Source organism: Lactuca saligna, chromosome 2 (assembly GCF_052625555.1).
Source record: "Lactuca saligna cultivar CGN05327 chromosome 2, ASM5262555v1, whole genome shotgun sequence".
NCBI classification, from domain to species: domain Eukaryota; kingdom Viridiplantae; phylum Streptophyta; class Magnoliopsida; order Asterales; family Asteraceae; genus Lactuca; species Lactuca saligna.
Window position 1 is genome coordinate 108433009 of NC_136418.1, and position 15520 is coordinate 108448528.

Below are 15520 nucleotides of genomic sequence, written 5' to 3' on the forward strand. Positions count from 1 at the left end.
AGTTATATTTTTTTAACTTGTAACATATTATACTTAATTTATTAGTTTTAATATATTGTTGGATGTAACCGTTATCATTTTAAAGATACAATTTTGGAACAATTTATATAAAGTACTTAAATTGTTAATTTATATATAACATTACAGTGTCAACTTAAATATAAATTTTAGTTTAACAAAAATAACCCAAACAATATTTTGTAAATAGTTAAAAATGATAAATTTTAGTGTCTTTCTAATAATGATTATAAGTTGGTTAATAAGGTTAAATAAATATCAAAGCTAAAGTGTAATCATAAATAAACTAAATTTCAATTTTTAAATAATATTTTTACTTCTACTCATAAAGTTATGTCTTTAACTTTTAATATATTATACTTAATTTATTAGATTTAATATGTTATATGTAAATCATTATCAGTTTAAAGATACAACTTTTAAACAATTTGGACAAAATACTTAAATTGTTAATTTAAATATAACATTACAATGTCAACTTAAATATAAATTCTAGGTTTACCTAAAAAACCAAAGATTATTTTGGAAATAGTTAAAAATGATAAATTGTAGTGATTAATACAAAAACTAAATTGTATTCTCAATTTAACTAAAATATTTTCTAAAGATATTTTTATAATTGTTAAAAGTTTTCAAATAAGTAGCTTAAAATAACTTACAGTAATAATAGTTAAATATAACTCTATATAAATTATTATATTGGTACTTTTAAAATCAAAAAATAATATTTGATGTTTTAAATAATTATAATGATAGAAAATAAAACATTAAGAATATAAATTTTAAAAAATTAATTAACGATAACAACTATAAATAACATTAAACCATATATCATATTTAATTTTATTCATGTGTAATTCGTGGGTAGAAGTCATTCAAGCGATTAAGATTATAAAGTTATAATAGATGTATGTATTATCATATAATTAAAAATAATCAATATAGTATATCAATTTAGTATACAAATTATTATATCAAATTTAATAACAATGTTATTGTTATATATATATATATATATATATATATATATATATATATATATATATATATATATATATATATATATATATATATATATAAAGACTTCAACTATATAGGTGTTTCTGCACAACGCGAGGGCATTCGCCTAGTATACTTATAAAGAAAACATTTTTTATTTCATCACATTCGTTTGAAACTCCCATGTATTTTTTCTTTCACCACATTCATTTGAAACTCCCAAGAATTTTTTCTTTCACCGCATTTATATGAAGCTCCCATGACTTTTCAATTTCTTTCTAATAATAATTATAAGTTGGTTAATAAGGTTAATTAAATATCAAACCTAGAGTGTAATTATATATAAACTAAATTTCAATATTAAAGTAGTATCTTTACTTCTACTTATAAAGTTATGTCTTTTTAACTTTCAACATATTATACTTAATTTATTAGTTTTAATATAAAGTTCCAAGCTTTATTGTATTTAATCTTTGGATCTAAATATATTTAGTGTTTTGATCCATTTTAATGAGTTTTGAGTGAAAGTTTGGAATAAAGTTTGTAACTTTATTACTCTCCAAGGTCCCAAGAAAGTTATATGTTTTAGATCTGGACTCCAACACTTTTTTGATCAGTTTAAAATGTTTTCTTGGACCTCATGGACTAGGAAAGTTTTGATCTTTTGCCTTCCCTTTCAGCTATGCAAATTATTTTAGTCATTTAGGCTATTTTGGTGAATTAAATTTTAGATCTTGAAAGCTTAAGACATTATTATGGATAAAGTTGGAAACTTTATCCATCTAAACATCATATTGATTTAGATTTAAAGGTTGAAGACTTGGACTTAATGAATTTAGCTGAGACAGATGCATTTTTGGTCCCTTTGAGACTTAATGACCATATCTTGATTGTTTGGACCATCCTAATGAATAAAGTTTGAAAAGTTTTCTCCATTATGAAGCTATTTAGGAACTAGATATAAGGTTATGATCCTAGGTCTGAAGAGATTAAGCACTTAATGAAGATTTTGGCCTTCTGGACAGAAGTCACAACATGACATATAATATGTCACGACGTGATAGTGCCTAGAATCGTAATTGTTTTATCATTGCATTCTGATGACGTGACTAAGGGATGGTCATGATGTGACATTGACTTTGACTAATTTGAACGTTAACTTTTTGATCAATTTGGCTTTTGGTCAAAGTTGGGTAGAATTGAGCATTTCTTGGGTATAATTGAGCATTTGACTAAGGATTGGTCTTCATTTGGTTTTAGAAAGTTTGGGTAGCTGTTCTGATGCTAAGGTAGCTATTAAGCTTTTGCCGAGTAGTTTAGGTGAGTCTTCTCACTATGCTCGTGGGTCGAGGGCACCAATGTCAGTCCACTAGATTATGTTGTCATTATGACTTTTTCATTTATATTTGGGTAGAAATATACCCCAGGGTAGGGATCATTGATATGTATTGGGTGGAAATATACCCCAGGGAAGGGCCCATAGATATGTATTGGGTTGAAATATACCCCAAGGCGGTGCCCATTGATATCTATTGGGTTGAAATATACCCCAAGGTGGTTCCCATTGATATGTATTAGGTTGAAACATACCCCATGGAGGGGCCCACTAATTTGCATGATATGCGGTATTATGGGGAAATCACTAAGCTTTATGTTTACTTTTTATGTTTAAAATGTTTTCAAGTACTTTTGGTTTCAATAGGAAGGTTGAAATATACCCCAATACGGGGGTCAATGATATTTATTGGGTTCAAATATACCCCAGGGCGGGGCCCATTGATATGTATTAGGTTGAAACATACCCCAGGGCAGGGCCCACTGATTTGCATGATATGAGGTATTTTGGGGAACTCACTAAGCTTTGTGCTTACAGTTTATGTTTAAAGTGTTTTCAGGTACTTCTAGTTTCAAAAGGAAGGATCAAGCTAGATCACACTGCATCCCCTAGATATTATTCTGCAATGACTGTTTATGATTTTACTTTGATCTATTGTGAACACTTTTACTCTGATAATCTTTCAGAATAATGAATTAATGGTTTTGACTTAATTAAAATGAAAATTTTACTTTGTATTTTTGGTAAATTTCAAGTTGGTATCAGATCCTTGGTTTGAGTGATTCAGGCACACTCTCGGGTGTGTCTAAACTCAAACTGAGGAGTTAATAAAATCTTTTAAAAGAAAATGAGTTTCCAAAAAGGTTTTCAAGAAAGGGATGCGATGCATACAATTAGTTGAGCTCAAGTAAGTATTTCCCAAAATACCTATAAATGTGTTGTGCTTATAATTTTGGTATGAGTATATGAGAATTGCATGCTAGATTAGGGATAAGGATCTCCTCAGGATTTACATGATAGAATGCTAGGAGAGATTGCTTTATATGCCTATTAATTGAGCTTTTGGAATTGTATGCTAGTATGGATTTTAGATGTTGGATAAAATGATCTGATTTTGATGCCTTATAGCCTAGGAGGAATTGGATGTCATGTTAGATCTGGAATCTGTGTTGGTGGAATTGATAGTCTATGCGATCATGTTTTATGTATAATTTGCATGCATAAGGAAACCACTAGTGTTATTAGAAGTTCCTAGCATCGCAAAAGCAAGTTAGTTAGAGAATGCCTTTTTATGTTTTGTGGCCTATAGAGTGTTACTGCCCGAATGTTGCTTGCTTTGTGCTTTGTGGGACCCATATTGATGTGAGCTAACTATTAAATGAATATGTTAAGTTACATGCTGCAAATGTTAAATAATTTTAGAATGGTTGGTTTGGCCATATTGCGCAGCTCTTGTTTGAGTCTAACCATTGTAGGTTTGGAATCGCAAAATTATTTGAGTTTTGTTGCATCTAACTATATTCATGAGTAGTTAGTTGATATTAGAAGGGCTTCTTTAGCAGTTGATGGCAAGGTGAGGTGGGAATCCTAGGAAATCCTAGGAAGTGCTTCAGAGGAATTAGTAAGCTGTTTAGTGTATGTATTCATTTAAAAGTGGGTATATGTGATTGGATCGAACAATAGAGGACATGAGTAGTTACTTAGAGGGTCCGAAACAATTCTTGAGGAAAATACAGATAAGTGTGGAAGGTAGTTTTAGGCTCATACTACTGAAAGCATATGATCCGCACTTGAATCGAGGAGGATTTCAGGGATTCTAAGGAGCTGATGGAGGGTAGATTGTATGGTTTTCGAACTATGATTCATTGCAATGTGTTTCCATCTTATTCGGTTTATTGGTTATGGTTGTTCAGGCTGAGGATATGTCTAGTGATTGTTTGGGCCTTAGTGGCCATGTTAGTTTGGGTTTGAAATGTGCAGACCTAAGTGAGTTAGTTGATTTTTTAGGTCTTGAGGGCCTTGCTCGAGATAGTGCCAGTTGAGGCACGAGACTCAAGAAGGAAGTGATTGTGATGATCGACTAGAGGGTTAAAAACCAGAGGCTATGTGATTGACTGATGGATTGGAATGTCACTAACTACAAAGGAGGTTGTGTTCTTCCAGCTTTTCGTGTTCTAATGTAAGAGAGAGTAGACATGAGATTCTCAGAGTTAGGATGTAGACTTAACATAAAGCTAGATAGTTGCAGTTTTTGGCAGTTGTCCTTGGTTAATGGGAGTTTGGACGTTAGAGCAGTATTGTTTAGATTTTCAGGTGTGGCTTAGGATCTGCGCATAATCCAATTTTTTGGTATGCCATGTCGATAGGTTTGGTATTTGGATTGATCCAACCACGGTTTTAGCAACATTTATGGATAACTTTAGATGTTTTATCAATATAGTTACGTATTGGTGGAGCATGTTCAGTTTCAATCAAGGTGTAGGATCTTGTTTTAGTCATTATTGAGGATGTTTCTGTTAACAATTGAGGTTCGTCATTTTGTTAGATCTACTACTACTTCACCCTTTAGGTAAGTTTGTGAGGAAGAAGGAATGCAGTAAATCTTGGGATTGGTTATAGGTTCCATTGAAGGTGGATATCGTGGTAGTTCGTCGAGTATGATCATGAGGGGTGTATGTGGATTGAGTAAGATAGCATGAGAACACTTGGTTCGAATTATTGTCATGGTTCTTATTTGGTTTATAGATTTTGAATTAGTAACAAGAGTATGACCTCCTATCTCATTCTCTGGTTCTATATGACCATGTTTTTGTCGAATTTTGCATTGGTGGCAGCATGTACTATGAAATGAATTATGCACGATAGAAGGGTATGACCCGTGTTAGTTTTAGTTAAAGTTGATATGGATGTTGATTGGGTTCCTATAAGTACATGGGTTAATGGTTGAGTATCTTTAGGCCCCTATGGTGATGATTATGAGTCTTTAGGCAAATGATGGAATGACAGGAAGATTGGCGTAGTACCGTGAACTTATCTTTTTAGTGATTAAAATGTATCACGATGTATCGTGAACCAGTGGTTGTATGATTCATATGGGTGAGACCTGGTAGGCATTTGATTAAGACTCTTAGGTCTCAGATCGTTAGTCTTTTTGGCATGTTTGGGTGTTAATGCATTGTTGGGAGTCGGGGGACTCAGTGACCAATTGGTTCGGATTACATGGTCAGTAAAAGGTATGTTGGGAGTATTAATGGTGCATCAGAAATCTCTTGCTGAATATTTGAATATTGATCCCCATTTACTACGAGTTTGGTTACCAATGTTGGGTATCAGTTTTGGAATCTCGAGTCATAAAGTTCGTTGTAAATGTATCGAGTGATTTGTCAGGTGGATGTACACAGGATCTGAAGAGGGGTTTGGATGTATCATGAGATTCTTAGATTTACCATTATTATGATCGTCGGAGTAGGAGGTTGGTGATGACTTGTCAAGAAGTCAAGTGTGTAGTTAAGGTTTTTGGGCACAATTTCCAGAATTAGGATTGGATGGAATTCACAATCGTGATGTTTTGAGTACTCTTTCTGTATGGTTTGATGGTGTTCCTAGTCCGGGAAGTAGGGTTAGGTACGAAGAATGGATGATCATCAGTCTTAGGGTATCATTTATGAAGCTTAGACTGATGGGTTTCCGGTTGGGGGAGTATATTAATGGAGTTAGTTGTGGTTGTAGTTTTGAGAGTTCTCAGGTTGAATGGTTTTCACTGAAAGTTGGCTTTTTCAGTTAGGGAGAGAAAGATAGTGGTTATAGTTGAGTATCTTCAAGTTATTAGGTTCTTTGTTGGGAGTTTTGGGTTTTGGAGTAGTCTCTCGGTTTTTTTTATAATATGACTTGATTTCATAGTGGTTAAAGAAAGCTTATGGAATGTGTTGGCATTGTTTTCAAAGATCCTAACAAAGACGGATTTCTAGGATGAAATCCAATTTAAGTGGGGGGTAGTTGTAACATCCTGTTTAAGGAAGTTTCTTATTTCGGGATTGTGGACAATAAATGGATCAAGCAAAAGCCTTAGGCTTTAAGGGAATGGGGTTTAGACTGTATTGGATGGTGATAAAGTTAGAAAAGTGATTAAATCCTTCGATTTGTGCTTGGAAGAAAAAATGGAAAATAGGAAAAGTAATATTCCATGCTTCTAGCATGGATTATGGATTTAGTTCGACATGTATTAAGTCAAAAGCGATTAGATAGGGTTCTGGGGCACGTCAATACCTTTTTGTGCATATAAAGAATGCTGAAAATGGAGTTGAAACGAAGAAGTTATGACTGTTTGAAGTTGGAATGAAATTGGGTGAAAACCCATTCTCATGAGGTGAGAAGTAATTCTCATGATGTGAGAGTGCTTACGGGGTGAGAATATATTCTTATGAAATGAGAACTGTGCAACCCAAAGCGTACAAAAAATTTAGGGTTTTCAAGGTATTTAAAGGTAAGGATTCATGTTTTAAGGTATTTTCTTAGCCTCTATCATATCTAGAACCTCTTGGGTGAAACCCTAGCCTCCATTTTCAAGATTTAAGCCTCTCTCATCTATTTTTGGAGTTTTTGATGGTTTTGGAGCAATGTTTTCATACAAGATTAATCCTTGAAGCTTGGCCATTAAAGATCTCAACTTTCATCTACCTTCTAGACCTCTGTAAGTTATAAAGTTCCAAGCTTTATTGTATTTCATCTTTGGATCTAAGTGTATTTGGTGTTTTGGTCCATTTTAATGAGTTTTGAGTTAGAGTTGTGAATAAAGTTTGCAACTTTATTACTGTGACAACCCGATACTTCAACTCTTTGTAACGACCAAAATGGGTCAAGTATTGTAACCACTTATGCGTAATAAAATGTATAAATAAGTTCTACTTAATTTCTTTCTATGATTTAATGTCTTTGAACCATGATCGTACGTAAAAAGATCGCCCAAATCCGACTTCATATAGCGAAGTTATGAACTTTCAAAGAAATTCCCTTAAACACGATGGATTGTTATTAAATAATAAAAACAATAATAAAAATAATTTTGGAATTTGCCGACGGAGTATAAACGAAAGTTGTAGAGCGTAGTCTCACCTACGCGAGGATATAAAGACCATTGAAAACGGAGTTCGTATGAAGAAGATATGAATTTTTGGAGTTATTAAATAAATTAATTATTTATTTTAATCAAAATTCGGATATTATCCGAAGAGGAGTCAGCGCCCTCATCCGAGGTACGCGCCGCGTACTCCTGTACGCCCCGCGTAACCAAGAGAAGCGGCCTCTGATCGTCCACGTCGCACCATCCGACTCGCCGTCCCATCCGACCCGCGTACCCAGCGACCCGTCCCATCCGACCCGCGTACCCAGCGACCCATCCCATCCGGAGCCGAGGCAGTCGAGGCCTCGGTCACGCATGACGTACGCATACGCGCTGCGTACGAGCGTACGCCCCGCGTACCGAGGCAGACGAGCCTCTCTATAAATAGCATACGAGGGTTTGTAAGGAAAGGGCTCATTTCTCTTCTCTCTCTCTACTTTGCCTCATTTTCCGTGTCCGTTCAAACCCGAAGCTCTGGTCTTCTTGGCTCAAGTCCCGAAGGTCGATTTTACTCCCGAGATTCCCGAGAATCCCGAGGAAAATCCGTTTCCCGAGACGAAACTCTGCCCGGTTTTCCATCTCGCTATCTCCAAAACTTTCAAGTGAGTTTCATACCCCTTAATCAACCGTTTTAATTATTCTAAATACTTTTATATGCTTTCAAGGGGGGATTACAAGTAAAACACACGAGTATTATCGTGTGTTACATAAAGAAACTCTTTTATATAATGTTAAATATTCAAATCACATTCGATTTATAAACTTTTAAAGGAACTTTTATATATAAATATATAACATATGTTACAATAGCATTCGATCTTTTAAAATATAAAGTTGTTGTAATACATGTATAAAACTAAACTATTCTTAAATTATTCTGTTCTATCTTAGACTCTACACCAAAAATTTATGCTTTCATAAACAAATTATTCTTTTCCTAAGTATTTCTAAACAAACAAAGCACACTTTTTAAAACTATAATAGGTATAGTTTTACGAACAGATTTCTAACTCTTAGGTACTAGAAACATATATTTTCAAGAAGTTTACTTTTGTATACAAGAACAAACGTAACATTTTAACAAGTAGATCTGTTTTTATACCATGGATTTGTGAGACACTAACTTCATGTACGTTCGAGTACACATTTCAAGTCCTGTATTATATACCAGAATCCCTTGGAGGGGGAGCATGGTGTTTGTGTATAGATCTATACGGGCTTGACAACCCGCGCCCTGACTGTTAGCTGCAGTCCACCGTTTGGGGTGACAAGCGTCATAACATTCCAACGCCTGAAGAACGTTGTGTATAGGCATTTCGAGTCAATAGTATGGTTATAAAACTCACAAGGGGTATTAAAAACACATTGATTTACAAGGTTTTCAAACTCATTTATTATTTTACCTTTACATACATTTTGGAAACAAACATTGGTCTTGAATGAAGGCTACTTTTATGCTAGTAGAAAATATAGGATTTTCTAAACACATACAAACAAAGATAAAACATTTCATTTCATTTAAACATTGTCATTTAAATACTTATGAAATTCACCAGCTTAAATGCTGATCTACTCTTTCAAAATTACTTGTATGTCCCAGGAAATCAGTAATTTCAGGTATGCATTTCGCTTTTGATGAAGGGATGCTGCGGTGCCAGTTTAATCTCGTATTTTGACATCATATTGTAATTGAGTTTTGAACATGTAACTTTTGACAAATGTAAACTTTCAATTATATATATATGATGGTTGTATTGCTTTCTTTACTATGTATTCATTTGTTACGTTACCACATGAAGTCATCCGCCCCCGAACGTTTCCGCCGTTCAGGTTTGGGGGTGTGACAGATTGGTATCAGAGCAATGTTTATAGTGAACTAAGTATATCGAACCACATAAGATATACAAACTATAAATGTTTAAGGGACTAATACTCTCTGACAAAACAAATTTCTTTTTTTTACACTTAAGCAGCATTTCGTTCAACTTAAATTAATAGTTCATTTAAGTACAATTACATGCATACCACAAACTATTTTCATGTTATACAATTTTACAAGTATTTAGGCAAGTTGACACGCACAAATCAAGGAATGATCGTAGTGGGCAACAATGTCAAACCTTACCAAGCCATTACAAAAATCAAACACAAGAATTTAAATACTATAGGAGTATTTGCTATCTAAACTAGTTTAACTTACACGTTTTACATGTTCCGACTTTATTCAATTCTTATAACCCTAATTCTCGTATAGTCAAATGGCTGGATTTCACCACCCTGGCGACCCCTACTTTCCCAACCAAGGCAACGGAGGATGGATCGAAGATGATTCCGAAGGGGACGAGGAACCCATAGACGTGGGTGATGACTCCGGTACCGACTCAGAGCTGGATGTTATCGATCCACCACCCATTTAACCTCCCGTCTTCGTAAGGAACTTTCAAGGACCGACTCCCGTCTGGGGAAGTCACCTCCACCATTGGAGCCAACAGTAAAACCTACGCCCTCCCTACGGCATGTGCCGGGACTTCTATGATGTCCGTGGCGGAAGTTCGGCTGATCGAGCACTCCCGGTAATGGTGGGTAAGTTAGGCAATCAGTCCTATCAGTCTGGAGTACAAGCTAGTCGACTCCGGGATATCAACGTAGAAGTGCAGGTTCACACTTCTGACATCCGTAGGTTGGACAAGAGGCAAGACAACGCTCAGTTCCAAACCGAAGCGTTTCAAGCGCAAATTATTGCAGCCCTCGCCGAACTAAGGGAACAATAAGCCGCTTTAGATAGGCGTCTAATGGAGTCGAAGCAATCAGATACGGAGTCAAGCTCCAAACGCAACTTTCGACGCAAGTAGTGCTTGTCAAGAACTCAAATTTTGTTATAGCTTAGGACCTCAGCTAAAAGTCTTTAAATTTCTTGAACTTGGTAAACGGAGATCCTTATAGGGGACAAATTTTCTTGATCGTTGTAACAACTTTTATATTAATATAAGTGGCACTATTACTACTATGCTGAGTATTTCGTTCGAACCTTGAATGGTCCTTGGGAACCCAAATACTTGTTTCATACCCTCAGTCTTACAAATAACTTTCATTCTTCTATTTTAAGACTCATACTATCATTTGTTGTTGAATTATAGCGATTTAATTCATGAGACACATACATTTTCCATTTCATGAAATTCTTATCCTTGTTTTCTTTCCATCTATAGTTGAAGGATGCCTCCGCGTAGGAATCCAAGGCGAAACAACAGTGAGGAAATACCTATACCACCACCTCCACCACCCCAATTTGATGCTGTAATGTTTCAAGCAGCAGTCACCGCAGCAGTGGCAGCTGCCATGTCACATATCAATAACTCAAGTGCTAATGTCTCGGGATCTGGCGCACACACGTCCAACCATGGCGAGAGTCATGGACCACCTCGAGAATGCACCTATAAGGACTTCACCAATGCCAAGCCCCGGATGTTTTATGGTACTGGTGGTGTGATGGCCCTGAGGCAGTGGATTGAAAGGACGGAGGCAGTCTTTGAAATCTGCTCATGTCCCGAGCACAGCAAGGTCAAATTTGCAACCTTCACCCTTCTTGATAAAGCTTTAACTTGGTGGAATGGTCATGTTAAAGTACTTACCCTAATCATGGCAAACTCCATAAGCTGGGAGAGCTTGAAGGCCATGATGATGAGAGAATACTGCCCGCGGGGAGAAATTCAAAAGCTTGAACACGAACTATGGACTCTCGGAATGGTGGGTACCGACATCGCTACTTATACCAACAGATTCTGCGAACTGGCAATCCTTTGTCCAGACATGATTGCTCCCGAGAGCAAGAAGATAGAAAGGTACATCTGGGGACTGACGCCCCAGATGCGGTCAAGCGTGTTAGCTTCCAAACCTAACACCTTTGAAAGTGCTAAGGAACTGGCACAATCTCTGATCGACTACGGAGGTCATCAGAACTCAACCACTTCTGCACCAGCACCACAGAAAGGAAACAACAACTACAACAACAACAACAACAACAATGGCAGGAAGAGAGCGTGGATCAAAGGAAAGGGTGGATCTTCCCAAGAATCCGCAAAGAAACAACTCGTGTCAGTAAATGCTGCTATTGTACCTGCTACAGTCCCTACAAATACCTACCCAACAAAGCCTTATGTAGGCAACCTCCCAAAATGCACCAAGTGCAATTTCCACCACCATGGACCTTGCCGAGATATGCAGTGCGCCAACTGCAACAGGAAAGGACACACGGCTCGTTTCTGCAAAGAACCCGCAAAGCCGATCACTCAAATTCCCGGTGCGGGTGTAGGGCAGGCTTGCTACGGTTGTGGCGAGGTGGGCCACTACAAGAGAAACTGTCCTAAGGCAGCAGGCACCGGAGGTGTAGGACGAGTTTTGGCAATAGGACACGACGAAGCTGTAGCTGACCCAACTATAGTTGCTGGTACGTTTCTTCTCGATAATTCATACGCATGCATATTATTCGATAGTGGAGCGGAGAGAAGCTTCGTGAGTCAAAACTTTATCCATTTACTTAAACCTAAACCTAGCAAGTTAAAAGAATCATTCACTGTAGAGATGGCCAATGGAAAAACCGAAAGCACAAATTGCATATACATGGGCTGTACGTTAACATTGGACGGCCATTCTTTCCCAATCAATCTCATGCCGGTACAAATTAAAAGTTTCGACGTCATAGTCGGCATGGATTGGTTGAGTCTCCTTCGCGCTGACATCATGTGCTTTGAGAAAGCAGTCCGTCTTAACCTCCCGAACAACGAAACATTGGTTATCTACGGCGACAAATCTAGTACAAACCTTCGCATCATTTCGTGCATCCAAGCTCGAAAGTGCTTACGGAAGGATTGTCGGGCATTCCTAGCGCACATCGTCGATACAAGTCAAGAACTGAAGGACATCAAGAGCATCTCGGTAGTACGCGACTTTCCCGATATCTTTCCAGAAGAACTACCAGGATTACCACCGCAACGCCAAGTCGAGTTCATAATCGACTTAATTCCAGGAGCTACCCCAGTAGCAAAGTCGCCTTATCGTCTTGCACCAGCAGAGATGCAGGAACTTTCCAGTCAACTTAATGAACTCCTTCGCAAAGGATTCATAAGACCAAGTTTCTCACCTTGGGGAGCACCGGTCTTGTTTGTAAAGAAGAAAGACGGATCGTTCCGTATGTGCGTCGACTACAGAGAGCTGAACAAACTTACTGTCAAAAATCGCTATCCTCTACCCCGTATCGACGACCTATTCGATCAACTTCAAGGGGCGAACTACTTCTCAAAAATAGACCTGCGATCGGGATATCACCAATTACGAGTTCTAGAGGGGGACATTCCAAAGACAGCTTTCCGAACTCGTTATGGACACTATGAATTCGTGGTGATGCCGTTCGGATTAACCAATGCACCAGCAGTATTTATGGACCTAATGAATAGGGTATGCCGCCCTTACTTGGATCAGTTTGTCATCGTTTTTATCGATGATATACTTATCTACTCTCGAAGTGAGGAGGAGCATAGTCAACACCTACGAAAAGTCCTAGAAACACTGCGAAAGGAGAAACTCTATGCGAAGTTCTCTAAATGTGAATTTTGGATTCGAAGAGTCGAATTTTTAGGTCACGTTGTTAGCGAAAAGGGAATACACGTTGACCCCTCCAAAATTAAGGCTATTGAGAACTGGTCGGCACCAAAGACACCTACTGAAATTCGTCAATTTCTAGGTCTAGCTGGCTACTATCGCAGATTCATAAAGAACTTTTCGAGCATTGCGAAACCTCTTACTTCATTAACCCAGAAAGGTGTGGCCTTTGACTGGGAAGCGAAACAAGAGAAGGCATTCCAGACACTAAAGCAGGCCTTGTGCACCGCACCGATACTATCCCTCCCCGAAGGGATAGAAGACTTCGTTGTGTATTGCGATGCTTCAAATCAAGGACTAGGTTGTGTTCTTATGCAGAGGGGGAAGGTTATCGCTTATGCCTCCCGACAGCTTAAGACACATGAAGTGAACTATACGACACACGATCTTGAATTAGGAGCTGTGGTATTTGCTCTGAAGATTTGGAGGCACTACTTATACGGAACAAAGAGTACCATCTTCACCGATCACAAGAGCCTTCAACACATTTTCGATCAGAAGGAACTCAACATGCGACAACGACGATGGGTCGAGTTACTGAATGAATACGAATGTGAGATTCGATATCATCCTGGAAAGGCCAACGTAGTAGCCGACGCCCTCAGTCGAAAGGAATACACTGGTCGGAGGGTCAAATCTCTGACCATGACTATCCATTCCCACTTATCCACACAAATTAAGGAAGCACAAATGGAAGCTTTGCAACCCGAAAATGTGGCGGGTGAATCCCTGCGAGGAATAGAGAAGAATTTAGAAGTCAAGGGTGGTGGAGCCTACTATCTCATGGACCGAATCTGGACCCCAAAACATGGTGGTTTCAGAAACATAGTCATGACTGAAGCTCACAACTCAAGATATTCCGTTCACCCGGGTTCAGATAAAATGTATCTGGATCTTAAGAAATTGTACTGGTGGCCTAACATGAAAGCAGAAATTGCTACCTTCGTGAGTAAATGTCTTACTTGCGCTAAGGTTAAGGTCGAGTATCAGAAACCGTCAGGACTACTACAACAGCCAGAGATACCGGAATGGAAATGGGAGCGGATTACTATGGACTTCATAACCAAATTACCCAAGACGACAAGTGGACTCGATACCATATGGGTCATTGTCGACAGACTGACCAAATCCGCGCATTTCCTACCCATCAAGGAGACTGACAAAATGGAGAAGCTTACAAGAACTTACTTAAGGGAAGTAGTGCGACTGCATGGTGTTCCGATATCCATTATCTCCGATCGAGATAGTAGATTCACTTCAAGGTTCTGGCAGTCACTACAAAGTTCCCTGGGAACTAGGCTGGACATGAGTACAGCCTACCACCCACAGACAGACGGACAAAGTGAGAGAACGATACAAACTTTAGAAGACATGCTGAGAGCCTGCGTGATTGATTTTGGAAAGGCATGGGATATTCATTTACCCCTTGTCAAATTTTCATACAACAATAGTTATCATACAAGCATAAAGGCTTCTCCGTTTGAAGCCCTCTATGGTCGAAAGTGCAGATCCCCTCTGTGCTGGACTGAAGTGGGCGATACCCAGTTAGCTGGAAGAAGAGTTCCTAAAAGCACTCTCACCGGTCCGGAGATCATACGTGAAACAACAGAGAAGATCGTTCAGATTCGTGAACGATTGAAAGCCTCAAGAGACCGACAGAAAAGCTACGCTGACCAAAGGAGGAAACCTTTGGAATTCCAGGTAGGAGACCACGTCTTATTAAAGGTCTCACCGTGGAAGGGTTTAATATGATTTGGAAAGCGTGGGAAACTAAATCCAAGATACATAGGGCCTTTCGAGATTCTTGCTAGAATCGGCCCTGTGGCTTACAAGCTTAACCTACCGCGCGAACTTAGTAACATCCATCCAACCTTCCACGTCTCAAACTTCAAAAAGTGTCTGTCCGAAGAGACTCTTGTTATCCCACTCGACGAAATCGAGATCAACGAGAGCCTCAACTTTGTGGAAGAACCAGTAGAAATCATGGACCGAGAGGTCAAACAAACAAAACAAAGTCGCATACCCATCGTGAAGGTTCGCTGGAACGCCAAGCGGGGACCCGAATTCACGTGGGAACGCGAAGATCAGATGAAACAAAAGTACCCTCATCTCTTTCATGTTCACTAGTATCTTTACTACTTTAAATTTCGGGACGAAATTCTCTCTAACGGGGGGATGATGTGACAACCCGATACTTCAACTCTTTGTAACGACCAAAATGGGTCAAGTATTGTAACCACTTATGCGTAATAAAATGTATAAATAAGTTCTACTTAATTTCTTTCTATGATTTAATGTCTTTCAACCATGATCGTACGTAAAAAGATCGCCCAAATCCGACTTCATATAGCGAAGTTATGAACTTTCAAAGAAATTCCCTTAAACACGAT

The 15520-nt window shown here is 38.1% G+C and overlaps 1 pseudogene; it reads left to right on the plus strand.

Moving 5' to 3' along the window:
• Positions 1 to 12092: 12092 nt before the first annotated feature.
• LOC145029969 (uncharacterized) lies at positions 12093 to 15257 on the plus strand (annotated as a pseudogene).
• Positions 15258 to 15520: the final 263 nt, after the last annotated feature.